Source organism: Macaca thibetana, chromosome 5, assembly GCF_024542745.1.
Source record: "Macaca thibetana thibetana isolate TM-01 chromosome 5, ASM2454274v1, whole genome shotgun sequence".
In the NCBI taxonomy this organism is placed as follows: Eukaryota; Metazoa; Chordata; class Mammalia; order Primates; family Cercopithecidae; genus Macaca; species Macaca thibetana.
The window spans coordinates 182,245,009-182,271,933 of record NC_065582.1 but is presented as its reverse complement, the minus strand read 5'-3'; the positions used below and the strand labels follow the sequence as shown (position 1 = coordinate 182,271,933).

The following is a 26,925-nucleotide window of genomic DNA, read 5'->3' as shown; positions in this document are numbered from 1 at the left end:
GTGGGACCCCTCACCCAGAGCCTGAAACCCACTTTGACTAACATGCCTCTGGGTTCCTTCACTGGCCCTGCCCAGTCGCATCCCACGGGAAGGAGAACTGGCTGTTTGGGGGCTATCAGACCTTGGCCTGGGAAAACCTGTCTGAGGGCAGGGATAATCCTTGGCCCTGCCTCTGATTGGGCCCTGAGTTTGGTGGGGTTCTTCCCTGCTGGGGGTTCCTGGAAGCATGAGAGGGTTTTGGGGTTTTATGTGAGAGAGGCCCCAACCCCTACAGTTTTCATATGTCCCCCAAGGCTGTGTCTGAGCTGTTGCTTTGCATAAGAGAGGAATTGGAGCCAGGCAAAGCTCAGGATTAAAATGGGTTGCAGGGGGGAATGTGTGATTTGAATGTGTCCCTCTAAAAACGCATGTTGGAAAGTCAGTCCTCAATGCAACAGTGTTGGGAGGTAGGGCCTAAGGGGAGGTGTTTAGGACGATCCATGGGTGATCCATGCAGGTGACAAAAGGCCTCGAGCCTGGGCCTGTGTTCTCACACTCTCTTGCCATGTGATGCCTTCTGTCATGTGATGACAAAGCAGGAAGGCCCTCACCAGATGCAGTCCCTTGAACTTGGACTTCTCAACCTCCAGAATCATGAGCCGAATCATCTTCTATGTTTTTTTTGTTTTTGTTTTTGAGGCGGAGTCTTGCTCTGTCGCCCAGGCTGGAGTGCAGTGGCATGATCTTGGCTCACTGCAAGTTCTGCCTCCCGGGTTCACGCCATTCTCCTGCCTCAGCCTCCCAAGTAGCTGGGACTACAGGCACACGCCACCATGCCAGGCTAATTTCCTTTTGTATTTTTAGTAGAGACAGAGTTTCACTGTGTTAGCCAGGATGGTCTCGATCTCCTGACCTTGTGATCCACCCGCTTCGGCCTCCCAGAGTGCTGGGATTACAGGCGTGAGCCACCGCACCCGGCCTATATCTTCTATGTTAAAATGATCTGGCCTGTGATATTCTGTTATAGCTACAGAAAAAAGTGGGCTAACATAGGAAGGGGGGTCTCTCGGCTGGAGCTGGGATCTCACACTGGATTTGAATAGGCTATTGCAGGTTAAATGCCCACAGCCGTGCTGGGTCAGCTAATTCTCTGGATGGTCATCACTTTCCCTAAGGAGCATTGTTGGGGAGGGCCTGAAGTTCACCCGCTCTGTGCTTGGGGCAGGTGTGTGTGTGTGCGTGTGTGTCGGGGGTAAGGTCCAGCTTGTATCTTCTGAGTCCCTCCCACCTCCTCAGCCACTGTGGTCAGCACATTCTCTTTCTTAGTATTTCCCTCCGTGTTGCTAAACAGGCCCATCCTCTGCTCCTTGATTCGTCCGTTTTGTTATCCTTTGATTTCTGGCTATTACAAAGGAGACAGCCAGGAGCAAATTGTGGTTTCCTCCTGATCTCCCCCAACTCCTGTTTTCTTCCATATTTTTATTATTGATTGCTACATTGTTGGACCATGTTATATTTGCATTCAATTTCTATTATGTTTTCATTCCTATTCTGATAATTTCTTTTGTTTGCAGTTAATTACATTTAATGCTGTCTGTCAATTCTTTGCCAAACTTCTCTCCAACATGCTTTTGATTTGGGGGGTGGGGACAGGGGTTGCTCTGTTGCCCAGGCTGTAGTACAGTGGCACAATCATGGCTCACTGCAGCCTCCACCTCCTGGGCTCAATCAATCCTCCCACCTCCTGAGTAGTTGGGACCACAGGTGCGCACCATCACACCTGTATGTTTTTATTATTTGTAGAGACTGGGTTTCCCTATGTTGCCAGGGCTGGTCTCGAATTCCTGGACTCAAGCCATCCTCCTGCCTCGGCCTCCCAAATTGTTGGGATTATAGGTGTGAGCCACTGTGCCGCACCCAGCCTCTGTCTTACTCTGGAGGGGAAGACGCATTCCCAGTAAGCACTGCATGCAACACTCATGTGACCACACTTCCTGAATCCTTGCAGGTTTAGAACTGTCATGTGGCCTTTGCACTTGAGGACGGCGAAGCTGGCTGTGCAAATGACATCCCTAGCTTGCACTTTCTTCCCTTGAGTATTTTACTAATTTTTGAGGGCGGCCCTAACAAAGTACCACAAACTAGGGGGTAAAACATGAGAAATTTCCTTCCTGGTTCTGGAGACTAGAAGGCTGGAATCAAGGCACTGGAGGGCCATCTCTCTTGCTGACGGATCCAGGGAGAATCCATTTCTTGCCTTTCTGTCAGCTTCTGCTGACTGCCGGCGAGCCTGGTGCTCCTTGGTTGTAGCTGCCTTGCTCCAGTCTCTGCATCTGTTGTCATGTGGACTTCCTCCTGTTTCTGTGTCTTTTTTCTTTTTTTTTTTTCAAGACAGAGTCTTGCTCTGTCACCCAGGCTGGAGTGCAGTGTCATGATCTTGGCTCACTGTAGCCTCTGCCTCCCGGGTTCAAGTGATTCTCCTGCCTCAGCCTCCCAAAGAGCTGGGATTACAAGTGCCCGCCACCATGACTGACTAGTTTTTGTATTTTTAGTAGAGACATAATTTCACCATGTTGGCCAGGCTGGTCTTGAACTCCTGGCCTCAAGTGATGGGCCTGCCTTGGCCTCCCAAAGTGCTGGGATTACAGGCCTGAGCCACCGCACCCAGCCTTTTCTGTCTTCTTACAAGGAGGTCAGTTGTATTGAATTAGGGCCCACTCCACTCAGGTGTGACTGCATCTTCACTTGACTATATCTGCAAAGGCCCTATTTCCAAAAAGGTTGCATTCATAGGTGCTAGGGGTTGAGGCTTTAACTTATCTTTTAAAATTTTTATTATTTTTTTGAGACAGAGTCTTACTCTGTCATGCAAGCTGGAGTGCAGTGGCACGATCTTAGTTCACTGCAACCTTCACCTCCTGGGGTCAAGAAATTCTCTTACTTCAGCCTCCTGAGTAGCTAGAATTACAGGCGCCCCCCCTACCCCGCCATGCTCGGCTAATTTTCGTATTTTTATTAGAGCTGGGATTTCACCATGTTGGCCAGGCTGGTCTTGAACTCCTGACCTCAAGTGATCCACTTGCCTGAATTTCCTAAAGTGTAACATATCTTTTTAGGGGACACAATTACACCCACAAAAAGTATTTTCTAGATAAGGAAGCACTACTTCTTTTTCTTCTGGCATCGAATGTCACTGTGGAGAAGTCTGATGCCAAGTTGGTTTTCTTTGCTTCATAAGATACTTGGTTTTTCTGTCTGGCTGCCTAAAGGATTATTTCTTTATCTTTAAAGTCCAGTGATTTTACGAAGGCATGTTTTGTGTTGACTCTTCTGGGCCAACACACCCAAGTATACAGCATGCACTTTTACAAGCAGGCACAAGTCTTCCTGCATTTCAATAAAGAGGTCTTGAATAATAGGTAGTTTCAATTCTTGTTTGGCAGGGTGCTCTGGCGCACACCTGTGGCCCCAGCTACTCGAGAGGCCAGAAGTTCAAGGCCAGCCTAGGCAACGCCAGTTTATATGAGATCCCCTCTCATATAAATCAAGCAGTCAATGCTTGTTCTGATCTGTTAGAGTTTTGCCTATCGTATGTGTATGCTGGAGCCCCTTTACTGTGTTTTTCTTGGAGACAGAGTCTCGCTCTAAGGAAGGAGACCACTACTACTCCTGCTGCCCTCCTCCCCCCGTAGTTCACAAGACAGGAGGAGAGAAAAAGCAAAATGTTAGAAAGAAACAAAAGTAAGATAAATAGCCAGACAACTTTGGCACCACCACCCAGCCCTAGGAGTTAAAAAAAAAGTAATAATAATAACATCAACCCCTGTCCTAAACTGCTTGTGTTATCTGTAAATTCCAGACACTGTATGAAAAAAGCATTGTAAAACTTTCTGTTCTGTTAGCTGATGCCTGTAGCCCCCAGTCACGTTTCCCACGCTTGCTTGATTTATCACGACCCTTTCGACCCTTTCACATGGACCCCTTAAAGTTGTAAGACTTTAAAAAGGCCAAGAATTTCTTTCTCAGGGAGCTCGGCTCTTAAGACGCGAGTCTGCCGACACTCCCGGCCAAATAAAAAACCTCTTCCTTCTTTAATCCCGTGTCTGAGGAGTTTTGTCTGTGGCTCGTCCTGCTACAGCTCTGTTGCCAGGCTGGAGTGTAATGGCGCAATCTCAGCTCACTGCAACCTCTGCCTTCTGGGTTCAAGCAATTCTCCTGCCTCAGCCTCCCGAGCAGCTGGGATTACAGGCATGCATCACCATGCCCGGCAAATTTTTGTATTTTTAGTAGAGATGAGGTTTCACCATCTTGGCAAGGCTGGTCTTGAACTCCTGACCTCGTGATCCACCTGTCTCGGCCTCCCAAAGAGCTGGGATTACAGGCGGCAGCCACTGCACCTTGCCCCTTACTGGTCTTTTATAGTCACTCTCTAATCCTTTTCAATCTCTTTCCTCTTTCTTTTCATTTGCTCACTTTTTCCTTTCTTATGTGATTTTCGTGGTGTCTGTGCTCTCGTATCATCTGTAACTTTATTTCTGAAATGGTTCTGTCTTTTTCTTCAGTTTCCTTCCTGAATTCTGTCATTTCCAACCACAGACTCCGCGGCTGTTTGGCCACTTCTTCCCTGCATTCTTATTCTGTGCTTATTCTCCTCTGTTCTTATTCTGTGCTGTGGTCTCCCTTCAGAGCTGAAGTTCTTGTTGGAATATTAGATCACGATTTTCATCTGGTTTGTGGCAGTATTTGTCTGATGAGATTTCTTCTTTTGTAGGAAAACGGCACTGCTTTTATTTATTATTTGTTTTTATTTTTTGAGACTGCGTCTTGCCCCGTGACCCAGGCTGGAGTGCAGTGGTACGATCATAACTCACTGCAGCCTTGACCTGCAGCCTGTACTCGAGCAGTTCTGCTGCCTCTGCCTCCGGAGTAGCTGGGGACTACAGGGGCACGCCACTGTGTCTGCCTATGTTTCTTTTTTTTATTTTTTTGAGAGGGTCTCCCTCTGTCACTCAGGCTGGAGTGCAGTGGCGCAATCTCAGCTCACTGCAACCTCTACCTCCTGGGCTCGAGCGATGCTCCCACTTCAGCCTCCTGAATAGCTGGGACTACAGGTGCACACTATCGTGCCCGGCAATTTTTTGGTTTTTTTTTTTTTTTTTTTTTTTTTGTAGAGACAAGGTTTCACGATATTGTCCAGGCTGGTCTCGAACTGCTGGGCTCAACAGATCTGCCCACCTTGGTCTCCCAAAGTATCGGGACTATAGGCGTGAGCCACCACGCCTGGTCTTTTATTTATTTTTTAAGTTAGAGACTTAGGTCTCCTTATGTTGGCCAGGCTGATCTTTAACTCCTGGTCTCACACAATCCTCCCGCCTCTGTCCCACAAAGTGCTGGTGTTACTGGAAAAGGGGGCTCTGATCCAGACCCCAAGATAGGTCTCTTGGATTTCATGTAAGAAAGAATTCGGAGAGAGTTTTAGAGTAAAGTGAGAGCAAGATTATCAGAAAAGTAAAGGGATGAAGAGGAACTGAGGGCTCCTCCCCTCCCTTTTGAGACCATATACAGTAACTTCCAGACGTTGCCATGGCATCTGTAAACTGTCATGGTGTTGGTGGGAATGTCTTTTAGTAGCTAATGCATTCTAATTAGCATACAATGAGCCGTGAGGACAATCAGAGGTCACTCTGGTGGCCACCTTGGTTTTGGTGGGTTTTGGCCGGCTTCTTTACAACAGCCTGCTTTATCAGCAAGGTCTTTATGACCCGTATCTTGTGCCGACCTGCTATCTCATCCTGTGAGTAAGAATGCCTAGCCTCCTGGGAATGCGGCCCCTCAGGTCTCAGCCTCATTTTACCCAGTTCCTGTTCAAGATGGAGTTCCTCTGGTTCCAACGCCTCTGGCATTGGGATTTCAGGCGTGAGCCACTGCGCCTGGCCAGCATTGCTTTTAGAAGCGGAGAGTGTGCCCATTTTTATTACTCGCTTATTTGAATAGGATGGCTGCTCCGGCCAGGCAGTGCTGGACCACGGCTCCGGTGAGGACCATGTGCTGCCCTGCTGGATACCTCAGCACCACTCGCTCCTGTTGGCAGCTGAGCCGACCCACCTCGAGGTCCTGTGCCAGGGTTACAGCTGGTGGTATGTGGGTGCATGGTGACGGCAGGCCTCCGAGGGCTGGGGCGGGCCAGTGAGCCTGACTCTGCCTGTAGGAAGTTCTAGAACAGGCCACACTGATGTGCAATGAAAAGTCGCCTCTGGAGGGGGTGCGATGGGGACTGGCAAGCACATGTCTCGGGGAGGTCAGGTTCTTATCTTGGTGGAGTCTGCCTTTGTCAACTCCCTGAGTGATACGCTTGAGATCTGTAAAGCATGCTGGGTTGAACTGTGACCCCCACATTCATATGTTGAAGTCCTGACCCCAATATCTCAGAACATGAGAGGGCAGAGTCAACAAAAAGAGGAAAATCTCCAGCCGATTCCCCAGCTCTGAGCCTGCACCTGCCTTGGGGCCAGGAGAGGCTGAGGTGTGGGAGAAACGGTGTTTGGGTTCCTCTGCCAGAGCGTGGTCCTCCGTGGAGTCAGCCTCCTGCAGCGGGGAGCAGCGGGTGCTGTCGCATGCTACCGCCTCCCCTAAGCCTTCCAAGGTCTCCTTAGGAAGGGGGTGCGTGTTCCCTCCCAGACGCAGCTCACCCCTACCTCTGCCCCCCCGCACCTCCCTCCCCCCGCCCCAGGCAGCCCCCAAGACTTTCCTTGCCCTGAACTCTCATCTGCCTCCTGGGTCTGTCCTCCTTCCCTGGCTGCTTGGGTCAGCCTGGCCTCCGGTTCTCTCCCTTTCTGTCCCTTTTGCACCCTGGCTTCCTCTCTAGGCTGCGGTGCAGTGAGGACACTGCCCAGGTCGGAGGCTGGCGGGAGGTTGAGTGTGGCGCGAGGCCATGTTGTTCCAGACTGTTCCGGGGATGCTGACATTAGCGTGGCTCGCGTTTACGGCGGGTCTAGATCCTCTTGTGCAGACACGGTGCTCTTCCCTTCCTCCGCGGAAGCAGAGCCCTGATGTGTGGTGGGGCATGTAGCTGGCTAGAATGAAAGCCTGCATCTCCCCGCTTCCTTCCTGATGCTAAGTGGAGCCGAGCCACTAAGTCATGGCCGGTGGGTTAAAGGCAGAAGTGCTGCGGGAGACTTCCAGGAAGATGCTCAAAAAAGAGCTGACTCAGCTGGGACTTCTGGGAGGGGCCCTTTTCTGCCCTGTACTTTCCCAGCTTTCTTCCATCTGTCCTGGTCTTGATGGCTGGAGCTCCAGCAGCCACCTTGGACCATGGAGTGGCTTTGAGGCTAGACACCATGTGTGGAGGATGAGGAGCAGGACAGCCGGGATCTGGGTCCCTGAGGACATCGTGGAGCTGCCATCTCACCCCAAATCAATCATCCCCAGATTCTCACTTCAGAAAGAAATAAGCTTCTTTCTTGTTTGTGCTTCTTTTGTCGGAATTGCTCTGTTATATGCAGCGAAACCAAAATGTGGAGTTCTGATTGGCTGATAGAAACGAGGAAGGGGTTCCCTCCCCTGCACTGCTCCATGGCACACAGGCCCTAGCTGGCAAGAACAGGAACTAGGGTAGGGGAGAGCCATTGTTCTAAGAGATGGCTAACCACAAGCAGCCCACTTGCACAACCTCCTGTTACCGAATACCTCGCTCCGCATGTAGCTCCAGCAGCATGACCCTGTCTGCATATCATCTCTCCAGCGTGACCCCGTCTGCGTGTGGCCTCTCCAGCGTGACCCCATCTGCCTGTCGTCTCTCCAGCGTGACCCCGTCTGCGTGTGGCCTCTCCAGCGTGACCCCGTCTGCGTGTGGCCTCTCCAGCGTGACCCCGTCTGCGTGTGGCCTCTCCAGCGTGACCCCGTCTGCCTGGCGTCTCTCCAGCGTGACCCCGTCTGCGTGCGGCCTCTCCAGCGTGACCCCGTCTGCGTGCGGCCTCTCCAGCGTGACCCCGTCTGCGTGCGGCCTCTCCAGCGTGACCCCGTCTGCGTGCGGCCTCTCCAGCGTGACCCCGTCTGCGTGTCGCCTCTCCAGCGTGACCCCGTCTGCGTGTCGCCTCTCCAGCGTGACCCCGTCTGCGTGTGGCCTCTCCAGCGTGACCCCGTCTGCCTGTCGTCTCTCCAGCGTGACCCCGTCTGCGTGTGGCCTCTCCAGCGTGACCCCCGTCTGCGTGTGGCCTCTCCAGCGTGACCCCGTCTGCCTGTCGCCTCTCCAGCGTGACCCCGTCTGCGTGTGGCCTCTCCAGCGTGACCCCGTCTGCGTGTGGCCTCTCCAGCGTGACGCTTCCCCCCGGCTCCTGCCCCTGGGAGGGGCCTTCTGTCTGCTGCCCGCTGTTCTCTTGCAAGGTGTCTTCGGGCTTTCTTTACCCACGACTGTCTCGGTAAATTCTTTTACCACCTGTGACACCAGCTCCAACCAGTTGCACCTGTACCGCTGACTGCAGTGGATTCCTTGTTGCTGATATTCCGCATAACCTTGCTGTGTGTCATATATGACCATTCTTTAAGAGAGGGGCGAGCTGAGGCTCAGAGAGGTTAAGGCACTTGCTCAAGGTCACACAGCGGAGAGGTTATGGGTAAGCCAGGCTGCTGGCTTAGAACAACGCCACGGCGTTTCGGAGATCACCTTGCTTGGGGACTCCTGGCGGTTCCCCCTGCGTCATAGCAGCGAGTCTGTCCAGGACGAGCCACTCCAGGCCACTGAGGGCCAGCTGGAGGGCCTGTACACACCTGCTGTGGAGTCAGGGTCCACACCGTCGGCTGGCAGAGAGGTCTCAGGAGGGGCATCAGTGTCTGTCCTCGCTGTGATTGCACCGACTGAGAAATCAGCTGTGGAAAAACAATGGAAAACACAGCGGCAGCTTGTTACTGAGAAGGGAGGACTCAGGGGGTCCCGACCCCTCTGCAGATGGCTGGGTGAGAGCGTGGCCTGCCCCGCTGGCTCTTCTCTCTGGGTATTGGAATTGCTGGGCAGCCAGAGGCTTACCTGGGCTTACCGGCAGCCAGGGAAGAGCAGCCCTGAGCTGTGCAGCTGCTGAGGAAGGCTGTCTGCAGAGCAGAGCCCAGGGGCTGAACGGGGCCAGTGGGCTCAGCTTGAGGGCTCCATTCTTCTTCCTACAGCAGCCAGGGTGCTTTGGAAAGGGTCAATCGCCCTTCTTACCAGGTGGGGATGCCAGGAGGGAGAGCGAGCCATTCCTCTAACATCAGTGACCACGTCTTGGTTCCAAAACCCTTAAGCCTTGAGCTCTCTATCAGCAAAAAGAGAAGGGAGGTACTCAGGGGACCTGTGTGGAGATCCTCTGCTCCCCTCACCTTGAATATGGAGAGGGCCCAAGACTCCCTAGGGAAGGCAGGGATATAGACTCCAGATGTGCCCTGCTCCCTCCTCTGCACCACTCTGCAGCACCACAGGCAGCCTGGGGTGCAAATAACATCTCCCTGGGTACAGCTTCGCACCAGGGCGTGCTGGGGTTAGAGCCACACTAGCACACCTTGTGGACCCCTGCAGCCTGGGGGTTGGGCTGCTCTTCCCACTGCAGGGAGGGAGGTGGTCGGAGGTAGGGGCTGCTGCTCCTACCCAGGCCCTGCTGGCCTCACTGGAAGAAGGTGGAGGGTTTGCACATTTAGTGGCACCTGCTCCGTCTTTGTCCCTGTATTTACATCATTATTCTGAAAGCCAAGATATTGGACCTACCTGGGCTCCGTGCACAGCCCCTGGGCAGGTGCATGTGGGCTCTGGCTTCCTGGGGTGCACAGCTCCTTCTCTCCCTTCTGGACTGCGGCCGTGTACTAGGGACATTGTAGCCACTGTGTAAAGTCTCCAGCTTTCTGGGACAATTTTATTCACTCATATGTGTTGAGAGTTCGTTTTATGCTGGGGTCCCTGGGGAGAACTCTGGGTTCGCTCATAGTTCCACAACAACGTACCTGTGGACAGCGGCCAAGAGCATGTAGAGAAGGCGCTGAATGCTCCTTGGCTTCCAGGGGAAAGATCAGGACTGGAAGGATGTGGGAACTGCCCAAAGCTACAGAATCTGCTGTCTCAATGGCTGAGCAGGGTGCAGAGTGCATGTAGTTTTTTGTTCTGTGGCATTGGTGACCTTGGCACTTCTCCAGGTGTGAAGGACAGCACGGGAGTGAGCCTGTGAAGTTGTAGGCAGAGTCCAGGCAGCCCCAAGCCTGGGTGGGTTGTAGCTGTCAGAGTGGCAGCAGGTGGACAGAGGGGATGGCCTCATGGGTCCGGGGGGGGGACCCGCTTGAGTGGGAGTCAGCCTGGGGGCATTTCAATTCCTCTGATGCCTGGTTTGGGTCTCTAGCACTACTTAGCCCACCCCACTGAGCCTGTCTGTGCCTGGCCTGGCACTGGTGAGGCAGGGCCTGACCCAGAGAGCCCATGGGCAGGCAGTGTTGGTGCTGCATGCCCAGGCTTAAACCAGAAAGCCTGATTCTGAATATCCACAAGCTCTTGGCTGGTGGGGCCACAGAACCAGGACCCAAGCCTCCTAGCGACATGGGTGAGCCCATCCGTCATCGGTCCTTCTCTCAGGCCACCTGGTTCTCTGTGACTCACTCGGTGTTGGCCAGGTGCTTGGATGCAGAGCTGAGCAGACAGTCCCTGTGCCCCTAGTCTTGTTGGGGGTGCAGGGGTCTAGAGCCCGTGTGAGCCTGGTGAGAGCCTGGGAAGGAACCACTTTTTCCATGGCAGAGGTGAGTGCAAAGCACGGTGTTGCACTGCTCTGGCAGTGGCACTTTATTGTGTAACCTATTCATCCACCCACTCATGTATTTCTCCACCCACCCACTCATCCACTTGCCACCCACCCACCCATTCATCTACTTATTCACCTACTCACCCATCCATCCACTTATCCATCCACCCATCTACACATGCATCCATCCATCCACCCATCCACCCATCCATCTATCCATCCACCCATCCACCCATCCACCCACCCATCCATCCACATACTCACCCATCCATCAATTATTTGTTCATCCATCATCCATTCCCCATCTGTCCATCCACTTACTCATCCATCCATCCACCATCCATCCATCCATTCATGCATCCATCTACTCATCCATCCATCCATCCATCCATCCATCCATCCATCCATCCATCCATTTACTCATCCATCCATCCATCCACCCACCCATCCATCCACCTACTCATCCACCTATTGATCCATCCATCCATCCATCCATCCATCCATCTACCAATACTTCCATCTATCCACATACCCGCCCAACCACCCATCCATCCACTCACCCACCCACTCATCCATCCATCCATTCACCCATCTGCCTGCCCACCCATCTACCCACTCATCAACCCATCCACCCATCTACCCACTCATCCATCCACCCACCCACTCACCTATTCACCCATCCACCCATCCATGCATGCGTGCATGCAACCATTCATACATCCATCCACCCATCCATCCACTCAGAGTGAAGGCCAAGGGGGCCTTCCCTGAACCCCAGAGTGGAGGGACTGCCAGCCCAAAGGTGCAGCGCATGCCGGCCTCCAGGGAGCCTCCCCCATTCAGCAGAGCAGGCCGCCCTCTAGGTGGCAGCAGAGAGTGAGCTCAGCCCGCCCTGCAGACCCCGCCTGGATTTGCCAACCCCTCCCTGTGTGGGGGTGGGTGACAAACGGTGGGAGAGAGGCAGGGGTCAGAGAAGTCGGTTTTCTCCACGTGGAAGGAGGCTCGGGAGGGAGGACGCCCCCACCTTCCCTGGCCTTTTGTTGCCCTACCCAAGGGCCTCGTGGTCACACTTGTGGTCAGCTGGGAGACCTCCCCTAGGGAGAGGAGAACCGTCGGGCTCCCCTTCATGAAGCCACTCCCAGGACTGCAGGGTTTGGGTTTACCCTTGTGAAACCGCCTTTGCAAAAATTATAACTGAGGAAACGATAACAGCGAAAGAGATCAGACCTAACTGACTCCATCTTGCTTCTAACTTTTAAGCTGTCTTTATTCATTCCTGGCTGTACTAACTTTGGGAAGGGATTCAGTTCATGGTTTGACTCTGAAACAAAATTGACAACAGCCCTTTCCTGAATAGATCCCCTTCTTGCCTGAGGACCCGTCTGCCTTTGTAGGACTAACAAATTAGCTACAAGATTAGAAATTATGGTTTAGGGGTCTTGCAGCCTCTGGCTGCAAGAGTCTGAACCTACCCAAATTGCTTCTGGAGAAAACACCACTATTGTAAAACCTAAGATCAATGCTGGAGATATTTTGCAGACCCCGCACTCGTGGATCAGCTGACACCACCCAGACCAGTCATCTGGCTCAACCAGTTCCACCATCCCACCCAGAAACAGAAGACAGCAAGAAAAACTCACTTCAACCCCCTATGAGTCCATCTCCAAACTGACCAACTAGCATTCCCCACTTCCTGAGCCCCTACCTGCCAAATTATCTTTAAAAACTCCGATCCCTGAATGCTCAGGGAGACTGATTTGAGTAATAATAAAACTCTGGTCTCCTGCACAGCTGGCTCTGCGTGAGTTACTCTTTCTCCTTTGCAATTCCCCTGTCTTGACAAATCGGCTGTGTCTAGGCAGCTGGTGAGGTGAACACACTGGGCAGTTACACCAGGATTAATGAAACCGACCCAAAGCTCCTTTGTGCCAAAGCTGGAACTCACACCTCCCACCCGCCATCCACGCGGTGACCAGCTGCCCGGTCACGTGACATGGCAGCTCTGCTGTGGCGACGGCAAGACTGTGACACACAGCGGCCCAAACGTGGGGGGTTCTTCCACTCCTGCATTACTTGACAGAAGAAGTCTGTAGGTCAAAGGCCCTTGCAAATTACAGCTCCTAGACTTTAGAGTGAAAAGGCATTTTCTTGCCCTCACCATTTAAAAGCCAAAGCTCAAAACTTTGAGTTTTAAGTGAAAGTCCCAAATGATGGGATTCAATTTCTTTCCCCCCCGGTCATAGCCAAAGGGGCTGTCGTGAAGGGAGATGAGGGGCTGCCCAGGCACTCTGGGGACCTGGGGCTTTCTCTCCTCAGGAGGCCCAGGGGCACGGGCGAGGGGTCAGCCGCTCTGCACCCAGGCCATTCTCCTTCCAGGGGCCTCGTGGCCGGCTGAGTGGTCCTGACGTTTCCCAGGCGCCGTTGCAGTGAGCTCCTGTAGTGGGGAGGGCAGCTTTTCTCCTGTGTGTGGGTGGCTTGTAAGGTGGCAAGGCTGCGTTCCCCGGACCCCTGTCTGGGAGGATTCTTTGAGGTCCAGGTTTCCAATGCCTTTCTCTGGAAAGGTTTCGCCTTTGCTTCTGCCAGAAGCCTGGGTTGCCAGGACTCTCTCAAACTAAATTTTTGGCCTGGGGCTTTTCCGGGCGTCCAGTGAGCGAGAGCTCTGGCCACATTGCTCTTGAGGTGGGCTTGTGACTGGAATTTCCTGGGGTGACCTTTTTGTGCTTTTCCCACTGCTTCTAGAGCCAAGGCGACAAGCCCACCATCTCCCCCCGGGTGGGCTTCCCCAGCTCGTCTGTGGAGCAGTCGCCTCCTTGGTCCTCCTGTGGGCAGCTCTCACGTCCCTTTGGCCTCCGGCTCCCTGTGTGCGTGGTTCACTTAAGCCAATGAAAGAAACCCAGAAACTCCATAGAGAAGTGGGTAAAATCCATGAACAGACTGTGGAACAGAATAACAAATGGCTCTGAAATATAGGGAAAGAGGCTCATAGTAAAGAAATGCAAATACAAGCTAACGCTGAGATGCAATTTCTCATGGATCAGACTGGCAGCGACTCAAAAGCATGACTGCGCCTGGGGGAGGAGGCCATGGGAAACCGGCTCCCTCAGACACTGGGAGGGAAACCGTCCTTCCCCAGAGGGAGCGGAAGGTGGCGGTAGCTAACAAAATTACACGGGCTTTGCCCCTTGACCCAGTGATTCCATTTCTAGGAATTTCCCCCGAGGCGACACCTCTGCAAATAGGGAACAGTGCATGCTTGAGGGATGCAGCACGGCCTCATTGGTCGCAGCGAGACCCTGGGAACAACCTGAGCGCTCATTCACCGGGCGGGGCTGTGCAAACGGGAACGGCCACAGCGCGGGGCATCATGTGGCTTTGGGGAGCCTGGGGAGCCTGGGGGGCCGGGGGAGACCTCAGGGAGCCGGAGCACGGGAGTACAGACAGGCTGCTCAGTGGGGTGGGAGCAGTGCCGAGGGCATCTGCAGGTGGGTGAAAAGGGAGTGTAAGGGGAGACTCATACACACCACACATGCAATGCAAACCACACACAAATCACACACACACACAGGTAAACTACACACAAATCACACACATCAGACACACCACGCACGCACATGTAAACCACACACACACACACGTAAACCACACCCAAATCACACACACCACACACATGTAAACCACACACACACATCACACACATCAGAAACACCACACATGCACATGTAAACCACACACAATCACACACCACACACACCACACATGCACATGTAGACCGCACACACAAATCACACATACCACACACACATAAACCACACTCAAACAAATCACACACGTCATACATACACATAAACCACACACACAAATCACGGCACACCCCACACATGCACATGTAAACCACACACACCCCCACATACCACACACACGTCAACTACGCACACATAAATCACACATTCCCTCGCTACACATGCACATATAAACTACACACAGAAATCACATAGGCAGATACACTACACGTGCACATGTAAATTACACACACACATAAACTACACACACAACCTATACACACAAATCGCACACGCACTATACATGCACACATAAACTACACACTAAACAATACACACACAAATCACCCACATGCACACACACTGCATATACTACACATGCACATGTGAACTACACACATACATAAACTACACACATGTAAAAACCACACACACAAAGTACACACACATAAACTACACACAAACTATACACACATATAAAAAACACACAAAGTACACACACATAAACTACACACACATAAAAACCACACACAAACTACACACACATAATCTATACACACAAACTATACACACACATATAAACCACACACACAAGCTACACGCACATAATCTATACACACAAACTATACACATACATATAAACCACACACAAACTACACACACATAATCTATACACACAAATTATACACACACATATAAACCACACACACAAACTACACACACATAAACTTCACACACAAACTACATATTCATATAAATGATACACACACAAACTACACACACAGATAAACCATGCACACAAAGTATACACACATAAACTACACACACAAACTACACACATATAAACTACACATGCAAACTATGCACACACATAAACTACACACGCAAAGTACACACATATAAACTACACAGGCAACTATACACAGGCACATAAACCACACACACAACCTGTACACACAATATAAACCACACACACGAGCTGCCCACACATATAAACTACATACAGAAACTACACACAGAAACTACACACACACATAAATGATGCACACAAGCTACACACACAGAAACTGTACACACAGATGTAAGTATGAGGCGGAGGGGGAGAGAGAAAGGGGGAGAGAGAGACTGATTTTGCATAGAGAAACCCGGGAAGGAAAACCCAGAACCAGTTTACCACCAGCTGGGAGGACTGGGTGCAGTGAGAAGTCGGAGAATCCTTTACATATTTTTTGACTTTTGAAACACGTAAATGTTTTCATGTTCAGAAATGGAATTAAATCAACAAGCACAAAAAAATTGAACATTGAATTCAAACAGAAATCAGTGAGCCTAAAACAATTGACAGCAACAGCAGATGGAGAAAAGAAGGGAAGCAGCTTTCGAAGGGGCCTCTGGCTGTGGGGACCTGCAGCTCCGAGTCGCAGGTGGGCTTTGTCGGGATGGCAGCGCTGCTGTGGTCGTCTGAAACCATTGTCTGTGGGTGGAGGGTTGGTCGCCTCCGGCAGCATGGTGATCTTCCTCGGAACCAGGACTCTCTCTCTCGCTGGGAGGCGGGAGATACAGATGTGGAACGGGAGACAAAGAAGGTTCCTGGGTGCTTGTGCTTGGATCGGAAGCTGCAGCAATAATTCATAATTCCAAAAAATCCATTTTCTGCCTCTCACCACTGAAAGGAGCTAACATCAGTGTTAACCCAACACATGGGGTCACACGGGTGGTTTCCGAAGCTGTGGGTCCAGGGCTCCCGAGAAGGCCTGAGTTCAGATCTGGGTCGAGGTGGGCACAGGATGAGCGGGAGTGTGGATCGTGTTGCACCAGACGGGCGGATGCACTTGAGGACAGATGGGGACGCTTCAAGAGGACACAAAGGCCGGGCAGAAGGGGCTCTGGTGCCAAATTTGGGACATAGGAAGAAGAACATTGGATGAATGGTATCGGTGAGTCCACGGCGGCCCTAGAAGGAGGGAGCACTTCCTCCTAGAACAATCCAGCCAGTGTGGGAGAGGCAATGGATTTGAAAGTCCCATTTGTGCAGTCCTCCTGGAATCAACGTATTCAGGTGAAGATCAACAGTGGATGTTGAAGTCGTCTGAGTAGCATCCCAAGGTGGTTGCCCTGTAAGCCCCAGAACCTGTAATCACAGGTCACCTTGTACGGCAAGCGGGGCTTTGCAAACGTGGCTAAGTGAGGGACCTGGAGATAGGGAGGCCACCCGGGATTATCCAGGTGGGCCCTGGTGATCTTCAGGGTCCTTTTAAGAGGGAGGCAGGAGGGTCAGAGCCTGAGGAGGGGATGCAGTGATGGACGCGGAGCTTGGAGGGACGGGCTTTGGAAACCGAGGAAAGGACCACACACATGCCCAGGAACGCAGGCAGAAGGAACGCAGCCCTGCCGACACCGACCTTGGCCCGGTGTGACCCATTTTAGACTTCCAGTCTACAGAGCTGGGAGAGGACACACTTGTGTTGTTTGTGGTAATCTGTTACAGCAGCCACAGGCAACTAACTCGGGTGCCAAAGTCACTGAGTTAAGGGCTGTTGGAGAACAGGATACTCACGCTCCCAGGACCACCAGTTACAAAGGGGAGGGGGCTTACGCAGGAGCAGCTGGCGACAGTCCTTCCCCCGCGACTGGATGTAGCATCACCTGGGAGGGACAGTTGACATGTCCCCTGCTGTGACGGGCAGAGGACAGTGTCTCCTGTGAGTGCTGCAGCCCAGAACGCCACACCCAGATTTCACGCTGGGCCAGTCCGGGTTGTGCTGCATCCTACCGGACAGCTGGCCGGACCCTGGAGGCCGGTGGTGTCACTAAAGGAAAAGAGCTCATCTGGCTCTGGAGAGCCCTGTCAAGGCCTCTGCAACGTGTGTTTCTCTGGGACTTCTGGATCCTGTATATGTGTATGTGGCTGGAAAGGACAATTTTGGAGAATTGGGACATTTTGAGTATTTGCTGCGCACTGGGCTTCATTAAAGTGTCAGTGTTAACAATGAGTTATGATTTAGCAATGCTAGAGATGTGTGTGTCTGTGTCCGTGTCTGCCCCACGGCTGTGGGGTGAGGCAGGAAGCAGGAATGCAGGGCGTCCTGGCGCTCTTCTTGCAGCCGTGTTCTGACTGCCTCTCTTCTGTGCGTGCCCCGTGAGCCCCTTTGCGAGTCCCCCGCCAGCGTGGCCTGGGGATCCTCTCCGCCTGCTGTTCCCACGACCAGGATGATTCTTCTTCGCTTCTGGGCCTTGCTCTGTCGCCCAGGCTGGAGTGCAGTGGCGCCGTCTCAGCTCGCTGCAGCTTTGACCACCTGGGCTCGAGCGATCCACCCCCTTGGCCTCCCGAGTAGCTGGGATTACAGGTGCGTGCCACCACGCCTGGCTAATTTTTTTTTAAATTTTTATAGAGATGGGGTTTCGCCATGTTGCCCAGGCTGTTCTCAAACTCCTGGCCTCAAGTGATCCTTCCGCCTCTGCCTCCCAAAGTGCTGGGATTACAGGCGTGAGCCACCTTGCCCGGCCTTCTCCTTCACTTTTGTTGGGAAGTAGGGAATAAAAACTCACAGCATCATCTTTTTCCAGTTTGGAGAGCTAGCTGGGAGATGAATGGAAGCAGGTCTGTGTTGTCCTGTGGAGTTCCTCATGTGTATACTTGATGGAGGCAGACAGCAGCAGAACCTGGAGCCCGAGCCCCATCCTGGAGGCGTGGGGGGTGCTGCATCTGCAGCTCCGCAGGGACCGGGCTCTTGCATTCAGCCTCGGCCTCCAGTGCACGTAGGGACCCAAGGAAGAGCGGTCTGGGCTCCCCAGCTTTGGCTGCATAAAACTCCTTGCACCTGGGTGGCTTAAAACACCAGCTACCTTATTTAGCTGATGCTTGCTGGATCAGGTGATGGCTTCCTGGGTCTCAGCTGGTGGCAGTCTCTGTGGTCAGCCGGTGGCTTGGAAGTTCTGGAAGGTCTCCCTCCCTTGTTTGATGCTGGGCTTGATGTCAGCTGGAGAGATGGGGATGACAGGGTTAGTGTCACCTTCCAGAGCCCCAGCACGGTCCCGTGGAGGAGTCACAGGCTTCCTGCAAACAAGGGGGAGCCAGCCCCAGGACACGGTCAGAGGTGATGCCTTAAGAAGCACAGCAGTGCCTGAAGCTTTGCGCGAAGCAGGTCCCTGCCTGTGGGCCTCTCCAGGCCCGTGCGTAGCCTTGTCCATGTCCATGCTGCCCCCCGTCTGCTGCCCGCCTCCAGCTGGCGCTCCAGGAATCATCCTGGTCACGTGAACAGCAGGCAGACAGGATCATGCCCCAGCAGCCCGTGATGGCGGGGACGCTTGCAGAGGGGCTCACGGAGCGCGAACAGAAGAGAACGCAGTTGCGAGAACACTGCCAGGATGCCCTACACTTCTGCTTCATGGGAGCGTGTGAGGAAGAGAGGCCTCTCTCCGGTGCCTGCGCTCCGTGAGTCCCACTGTGTGTTACCCGCCAGCATGGCCCGGTGGGGGGTGATCCCCTCTGCCTGCTTCTCCAGCCTCTGTGGCCCTGCAGGTCACATGGCCAGGCTCCTGTCAGGGGGTGGAGAAAGACGGTCTACTCCCCGATGGAGTCCCTGAGTCATACGGAAAGATGTAAAGGGGTGTGCACACAGCATGTGGGGTAGAGGGCTTACAGCTGTTTTTGTCCCTTAGCACACACCCCACTCACTCATCAGTGAAGCATCTGCTGCACGTCGGTGCAGCTCTGGGCTCTGGGCTGGGCAGTGCCTGGGACGGGGGACATTTCAGTGTGGAGAGCATCTGTCCACGGCTCACAGGACTTGTCTCGTGTACCTCCAGCTGCAGAGGACCAGGCTGAGATCCAGCGTCACAGGTGTTCCCTGCGTGGCCGGGACACCAAGGCAGGCCCGTGTCTGGGATGCTGGGCCCCTGCTGATGGTCATCCAGATGGCCTTGCAGACCTTCCTCAGCCTCCCAGGGGCCTCCACCCGGCCTCCCTGTGTTCGTCGAGGTGTTGTGCTCATCAGCCTTCCTGGCCTCCACTCAGGGTGGTGCTTCCCTCCATTAAAAAGTCTCCTTGCACGTTTAATCCTGCTTGGTGTCTGCTCTGCAGAGGACCTGGAATAAGACGGCATGAAAACGAGAGTGAGAAGGGCTATGTGGGTGGGAGAGGGGTGTGAGGCGGGCAGGAGAAGGATGTGACACTGGTGGGAGAGGGGTGTGACATTGGTGGGAGAGGGGTGTGAGGCAGGTGGGAGAGGGGTGTGAGGCGGGCAGGAGAAGGATGTGACACTGGTGGGAGAGGGGTGTGACATTGGTGGGAGAGGGGTGTGAGGCAGGTGGGAGAGGGGTGTGAGGCGGGCGGGAGAAGGGTGTGAGGCGGGCAGGAGAAGGATGTGACACTGGTGGGAGAGGGGTGTGAGGCGGGTGGGAGAAGGGTGTGAGGCGGGCGGGGGGAGAAGGATGTGACACTGGTGGGAGAGGGGTGTGACATTGGTGGGAGAGGGGTGTGAGGGGGGTGGGAGAGGGGTGTGAGGCGGGCGGGAGAAGGATATGACACTGGTGGGAGAGGGGTGTGACATTGGTGGGAGAGGGGTGTGAGGCAGGTGGGAGAGGGGTGTGAGGCAGGTGGGAGAGGGGTGTGAGGCGGGCGGGAGAAGGGTGTGAGGCGGGCAGGAGAAGGATGTGACACTGGTGGGAGAGGGGTGTGAGGCGGGTGGGAGAGGGGTGTGAGGCAGGTGGGAGAGGGGTGTGAGGCGGGCGGGAGAGGGGTGTGAGGCGGGCGGGAGAGGGGTGTGGGTATGAGGTGGGCGGGAAAGGGGTGTGGGGTGGGCGGGAGAAGTGTGTGCTGCGTCCCCTCGCTCAGCTCACCCCACACCTGGGCGGCTTCTGCCCTGGCCTCCCTTTCTAACCTCAGCGCAGAGCAGCAGAGAGTCCAGTGGCCATTTCTGTGTTGGATTTCTCTTCTGTCTGCCTCTGGGATTGAACTGCATGACTGCAGGGCGTGTGTCCTGTTCACGGCTGTATCCTGTGAGCCCAGATGAAGCCTGGAAGTGCGGGGCACAGTGAATGCTCTGTGAGTGAATGAGTGAATGAATGGATGAAAATGCCAAAGAGTGACGGGGACAGGGAGAGGGAGTGACTAGTTTTGGGAGAGTGACCAGGGAAGGCCTCTCTTGAGGAGGCTGTGTTTATTCTGAGACTCCTGTCTAAGTGAATGAACATGGGAACAGAAAACCAAATACCGCATGTTCTCGCTCATAAGTGGGAGCTAAACATTGAGTACAGATGGACGCACAGACACCGGCCCATTTGTGGGTGGAGGCGGGAGGAGGGTCAGCATAGAAAAACCACCTGTTGGCCGGGCACGGTGGCTCACGTCTGTAATTCCAGCACTTTGGGAGGCCGAGGCGGGTGGAACACGAGGTCAGGAGTTCAAGACCAGCCTGGCCAAAATGGTGAAACCCCATGTCTACTAAAAATACACAGAAAAATTTAGCCAGGTGTGGTGGCACGCGCCTGTAATCCAAGCTACTCGGGAGGCTGAGGCAGAGAATTGTTTGAACCCAGGAGGCAGAGGTTGCAGTGAGCTGAGATCGTGCCACTGCACTCCAGCCTGGGCAACACAGCAAGACTCCATCTCAGAAAAAAAACAAAAAACAAAAACAAAAAATACCAACCAAACAAAAAACACCCACCTGTCGTACTATGCGCAGTACCTGGGTTATGAAATAATCTGTACACCGAGCCCCCGTGACATGCAGCTTACCCGTGTAACAGACCTGCACGTGTATGTCCCTAGAACCTCAAATAAAAGCTGGAAGGAAAAAAAAATAAACAACAAACAAAAACTATGTGAGACTCCCTGAAGGATGAGAATGGGTTCAGCAGGGCCAAAGGAGCCTGCGCCGGGCCCGCGGTAGGAACTCACACCGCTGGTTCAAGACGTGGAAGGCGGCCGGGGAGGCTGGACAGACTGCAGGGGAGCGTGCTGTGAGAAGTTCGGGGAGACAGGGCCTGGGAGGCCAGGTGAGGTGTGGGCACAGCCAGGGATAAACGCCGGTGACCCGAGAGGCACAGGAACTCGCAGTCAAGTGGCCAAGTAGCGGCCATGTTTGCGCTGCACTTCGGAAAACGTGACCAGTAAGGAACCAACAAACCTGGAGGGTCCTGACCATTATTACTCAGGGTACAGCATGTCCTTCTCTCTCTGCCTTGTCCCCCACATCTCAGGGGGGCAAACAGAGCAGGTGTGTGTCAGCCGAGGAAACCCTCGATCTTCTAAGGGGACTGCTGGCCATCCTGCCCTGTCTTTGCCACAGGGAAGACGTATCCTTTTGCCCTGGAAGATCAGCCAACTTCTGCGGGGTGAGGAGGGGCCGCAGGTTTATTTCCGGGGAATGCGGGCAAATCTGTAGACCCAGAGGGGAGGCTTTGCTCTCCTGGATGCCTCCGGCGGGCTCTGGCTTGCAAGAATGTCTCGTGCACACATTCTTCCAGTGCCCCGTACTTGGGAAAACACGGAGAAAAGCCGGAATTAGGGAGGGTGGCCTCCTGGCCATGGGGGTGTTGGGCAGCTGAATGGAGCCATATGGAATCTTCTGGTCTCCAGGCAGCTGCGCAGGGCACCGGTCAGCGGGATCAGTCAAGGAGGTTCGGAGCAGGATGGAGGAACCACTCCATGGATTTCCAGCAGAGAGGGTTTGATGCAGGGAGGGAGATGGACCCCAGGACCCTGGAGCTCGCGCCCCTGCTGTGTCTGCTGCAAGTGCTCTGGGGGGACACAGCCCGACCCAGCGTCGCCCTGGCCACGTGCCCCCAGCACCAGTCCCCAGGCCTTTTATATGCTTCTGGCACTCTGCCTCTCTTCCAGTGCCATCAGGAAAGGCTCGGGGAGCTGGGCCTCACTGGACGGCATACCCCTCCCGCTGGAACAGTGCAGATGTGTTCCACCCTCCAGGGCAGCCTGACTGCAGGACGAACGCCCCCGCCCCGCAGGTGCCGGCACTTCACAGCTCACGGAACCCTTCGACCTCCCCGGCCTAGGCTGACCCACTCGGCGCCCCCAGGAGGAGATGCCGGTGCTGCCTGCAGGAGGGAAACCTGGACTTGGAGGGGTGCAGCGGCTTCTCCAAGGTGGCCAAGCTGCCTGGCCCTTGCTCGTGAATCCCGAGTAGCCCCTCCTGTCACTGCCACCCAGTGCTCTCCCCGGAGGCTTGTGTGTCCTTTGTTCTCTCCTGAGGATGGCTGTGGCCTCCTCCTGTTCCTGACAGGGCCCGGTGCCCAGTGGCCCGTATCAGAGTTCAGGCCTGAGGGGAGGGGGCGTTTGTGCTAACAGAGGAGGCAGAGGGCAGCCTGCTAGAGTCTGGCCCTGCGGCCACCTGAGCTGTCCCCTGGGACCCGTGGCTTCATGACTCTGACCTAGTGGATGGTATCTTCATGGTCTGAGTGGGAACCAGGTTTGACCTCAGAGTGCCCGGGGCAGAGTCCCTGTCCTCTGGAGGAAGAGACAGTCATCCCTTTTCGTGCTGACTGGCCCCAGGGCAGTTCCTGCTCTTTTGGATCCAAAGAGGGACAAGCCTGGTTGCGGAGGAGGGCTGGGCTCAGGAGAGGGAGATGGGTGGGAGGGAGGGAGGAAGAGGAAGAGAAGGAGGAAAGGGGGAGAAGAGGAAAGGGGAGGCGAAGGAGGAGGAGGAGGAGGAGGGGGAGACTCAGGCACCCCCGGCATTGCTGTGGCAGACTGGCCCTCAGTTTCCCCATCAGTAAATGAAGAGGCGGGGTCAGGTAGCCCAGGCCCCCTCCCAGGTCTGAGACCTGCGCATCAGGCTGTCTGTGTTTGGAGGAAGCTGGGGATGGCAGCTCCTAGCCATCAGCTCGGCCTTCATTCACTGTGCTCATTCATTCACCCAGTGAACCTCCCGAGTCCCTTCATGAGGGCGGCCTTGCGGGGACGCCATCAGGACCCAGATTCGGGCAGCACGGTGGGGACTGGGCTTGAGGCTCTGGGTGGGACCTGACTTCGGTCTCGGTCTCTGCCCTGTCCTGGCCCTGGGACCATGGGTGAGCTGAGGCAACTCAGTTTCCCGGCCTGTGACCCCAGGCTCTGTCCTCGCCCTGTCACCCCCCATCGCAGCACAAGTTCGAGGGTGCCAGCTTGAGCGGCCTCCTGAGGGCCTTCTGGGGTTAAAGTCTTCAATCCTGAGACTGAGACCAGGGCCGGGAAGGAGGCTCAGCCCCTGTGGACTTTCTCCTCCCTCTCCGTGGCTGAGTCTTGATTTATAGCTGGAAGGGCAGACGAAGGTATCCTGCTGTATACACAACCCTGCTTGACCACATCCCAGGTCTCCTTCCTCTGCGACGCCACAGCAGGGGCGCCTTCCGAAAGCCCTCTGGATCGAGGCAGCAGGATCTGTGGTGGAACCCGCCTGGGAGTTGCCAAAGCCCCTAGGACCCCAGCACATTGACCCGGGAGCATCCCCGGGTTGTTTCTGCTGGAGAGGAGCAGAGGCCAGGCTGCTGCCCTGGGAGGCGAGTGTCACGCCTGGGAACACAGCAGGGACCCCAGGGAGGGACAGCGGGTGTTTGCTCCCTGGGCTCTGCCTGCTGGTCCTGGCAGCAGTCCTGACTGCTGCAAAGGCTGTTTTTTGGTGGCTTCCTCAGGGTCCTCGCTGTGCTCTCAGTCCCAGCACCGTCTGCTCTCATTCCTGGTTATTCAAATGACCCGGCTCCTGTTGCTGTGTCCCGGGTCCCCGCCTCCCCTGAGACGGACTCTGTTCAGGCTAGACCGCCTCGAGGGACCCACTTCAGTCTATTTATGGCAGAAAAGGTTAGCTGGCTCCTGGGAAATGTCAGGGGATAAGTCAAAGCTGGCCAGCGGCAAGGCCCAGTGACGCCCTGTCATTTTATGACTCCCTTTCCTTAATCAGTCGAAGAGAAAAACAAGCGATGAAGGATTTTCCATGGCAACCAGAGAAGGGCAGTGTTCTCTCCCTGCCTGAGCTTGTTTTAAGAGGAGGAGTCTGGCCAGAGGCTGCTGACCCTGGCCCCAGAGGGCAGGGGTCGAGTGTCCTGGAGTGTGACTCCCAGGCACCCGGGCTTGGGTTGGGCCCCTGGAGCAGGCGCAGCTAATCTGGCCAATCTACTCCTTCACACTCATGGAGCAAATGGGGTAACAACCCAGAGATGGGCAGCCCAGGAAGTGAATTTGTAGAGCCTGACCCTCTGAGAGAGCTCTCAGAAGGATACTAGTCTTCTAAACTGGAAACTTATTTATATAATAATAGTAATGTTTATAATAATAACTTATTATTAATTCCTTCACTATCCACCCACCCACTTACTCACCCACTTACCCATCTGTCCATTCAACTCATCCACCCCCGCATCCAGCCAGCTTCCATCCTTTCATACATCCATCCACCCACCCGTCCACCCATTCATCCTTCCTTTCTTTCATCGCCCACCCATCCTCTCACTCATTCATTCATCCATCCACCCATCCATCCATCTACCCGTTCATCCACCCATCCATCCATCTACCCATTCATCCACCCATCCATCCATCTACCCATTCATCCACCCATCCATCCATCTACCCATTCATCTACCCATCCATCCACCCATCCATCCATCTACCCATTTATCCAACCATCCATCCACCCATCCATCCATCTACCCATTCATCCAACCATCCATCCACCCATCCATCCATCTACCCATTCATCCCCCCATTCATCCATCTACCCATTCATCCACCCATTTGTTTATTTACTCACTCACCCATCCACTCATCCATTCATCCTCTCTTTCTTTCATCATCCATCCATCCACCCATCCATCCATTCATCCACATATTCATCCACCCATTCATTTATTCACTTATCTATCCATTCATCCACCCATCCATCCATCCATCCATCCCCCTGTTCATCCACCAATTCATTTATTCATCCATCCATCCACCTATTCTATTCACCCACCTATCCATTCACCCTTTCTTTCTTTCATCATCCATCCAACCATCCATCCATCCATCCATTTTTCCATCCATCCATCCATCCATCCATCCATCCATCCATCCATCCATCCACCTATTGTATTCACCCACCTATTCATTCATTCACTCACCCATCTATCCACCCATCCATCCTCCCTTTTTTTCATCACCCACCCACCCACCCATTCATTCACTCACCCATCATCCATCCACCCAGCCAGCTTCCATGTCTACATCCAACTACTCACTCAGCCATTCACCCACCAACCTAACTAAACTTCTTTCCTCCCATATAACACAATACTTATCCACCCATCCATCTGTCAACCTACCCAACCACCCCATAACACACCCACATCCATCCGTTTATCCAAATTTCTGTACACATACTTATCTACCTCTCCTGTACCCATATACCCATGACATCCACTCACCCATTCATGCATGATCCTCCTGCACATTCACTCACTTACCCATTGACTTCTTCACCTACTTATCCACTACTCCTCATTCACCCATACAGTCATAAAACTTCTGTCCATCCATTCTATCCACCTACTCAAACAACGACCTATCAACCCATCTACCCATCAGACTGTGGTCCACCCACCCATCCACCCATCTATCCATCTACCCACCCACCATCCATCCTCTATCCACCCATCCATCCATGCATGCATGCATCCATCCATCCATTCATCCAAACACCACACATCACTGGTATGACCTTAGAAGCTTTGTCCACAGATTCCCACTCAGCTTTGAGATTTGGATCATCCAAATTTGCTTCCTGTGCTGCCCCTCTGGGCTGTTTTCCATCTGCTCCATGAGTGCGAAGGAGTAGATCAACCAGATTAGCTGTGCCTGCTTCAGGGCTCCAGCCAAGTTTGGGAACCTGGGAGCCACCCTCCAGGTCTCACCAGGAACACTATGCCAATCATGGAGAAGTTTGATAAATGCAAATCCATTTGAACCCCCTGGGTGGGATTTATAGATGTGCATGAAAGGAACGGGATCAAGTTCTATATGGGGTCAAGGGCTCAAAACCAAACTCTAAGATCCGGAGTCCCTATAACAAAACATAAATAGGTTTCTTCAAGTCCCGTCTGTGTGGTAGATGAAAATACCATCAGCACACTGACTGATAATGCTAGTATTTTCTAACCTCCAATTACCTAGATAATGCTTCCCAAATCTCTTGGTTGGTTCCTTAGTGAAAAAACATGTTTAAACCCAAGGGAATATTTAGAATTAGGTGCAGAAATGTTTTATGGTATCAACTTTCGGTATTCATAGTTTTGTGTGAAGGAATCTGGGTATGTTTGGTATTATAAGCATTTGTGATGTTTAAGAGATTTTGGGTTATTAGAAGGACAGTTCAGCCTTTTAATTAAAATTTGAAATATATACTTAATTACTTGAATTAGACTTATGACTATCAGTTGAAATCATAAAG

General features: G+C 53.5%; 1 protein-coding gene across 36 annotated transcripts in view; it reads right to left on the bottom strand.

The window, feature by feature from the left end:
- LRPAP1 (LDL receptor related protein associated protein 1) overlaps window positions 1-26,925 on the bottom strand; it is a 768,843-nt gene that overhangs the window by 35,252 nt on the left and 706,666 nt on the right. For 2 of the 36 annotated variants that reach the window (XM_050792185.1, XM_050792190.1), the window contains exon 1: window positions 2,953-2,956. The exons of 15 other annotated variants lie outside the window; for them this stretch is intronic. The gene's annotated coding sequence lies outside the window, so the exon portion shown is untranslated. Of the gene's footprint in view, window positions 1-2,952; window positions 2,957-7,725; window positions 7,730-7,785; window positions 7,790-7,815; window positions 7,820-7,845; window positions 7,850-7,875; window positions 7,880-7,905; window positions 7,910-7,935; window positions 7,940-7,965; window positions 7,970-7,995; window positions 8,000-8,025; window positions 8,030-8,055; window positions 8,060-8,085; window positions 8,090-8,115; window positions 8,120-8,145; window positions 8,150-8,176; window positions 8,181-8,206; window positions 8,211-8,236; window positions 8,241-8,266; window positions 8,271-18,706; window positions 18,711-26,925 lie in introns of those variants that run through there. 19 more of the 36 variants (XM_050792161.1, XM_050792163.1, XM_050792164.1 and 16 more) reach the window with 19 other exon arrangements.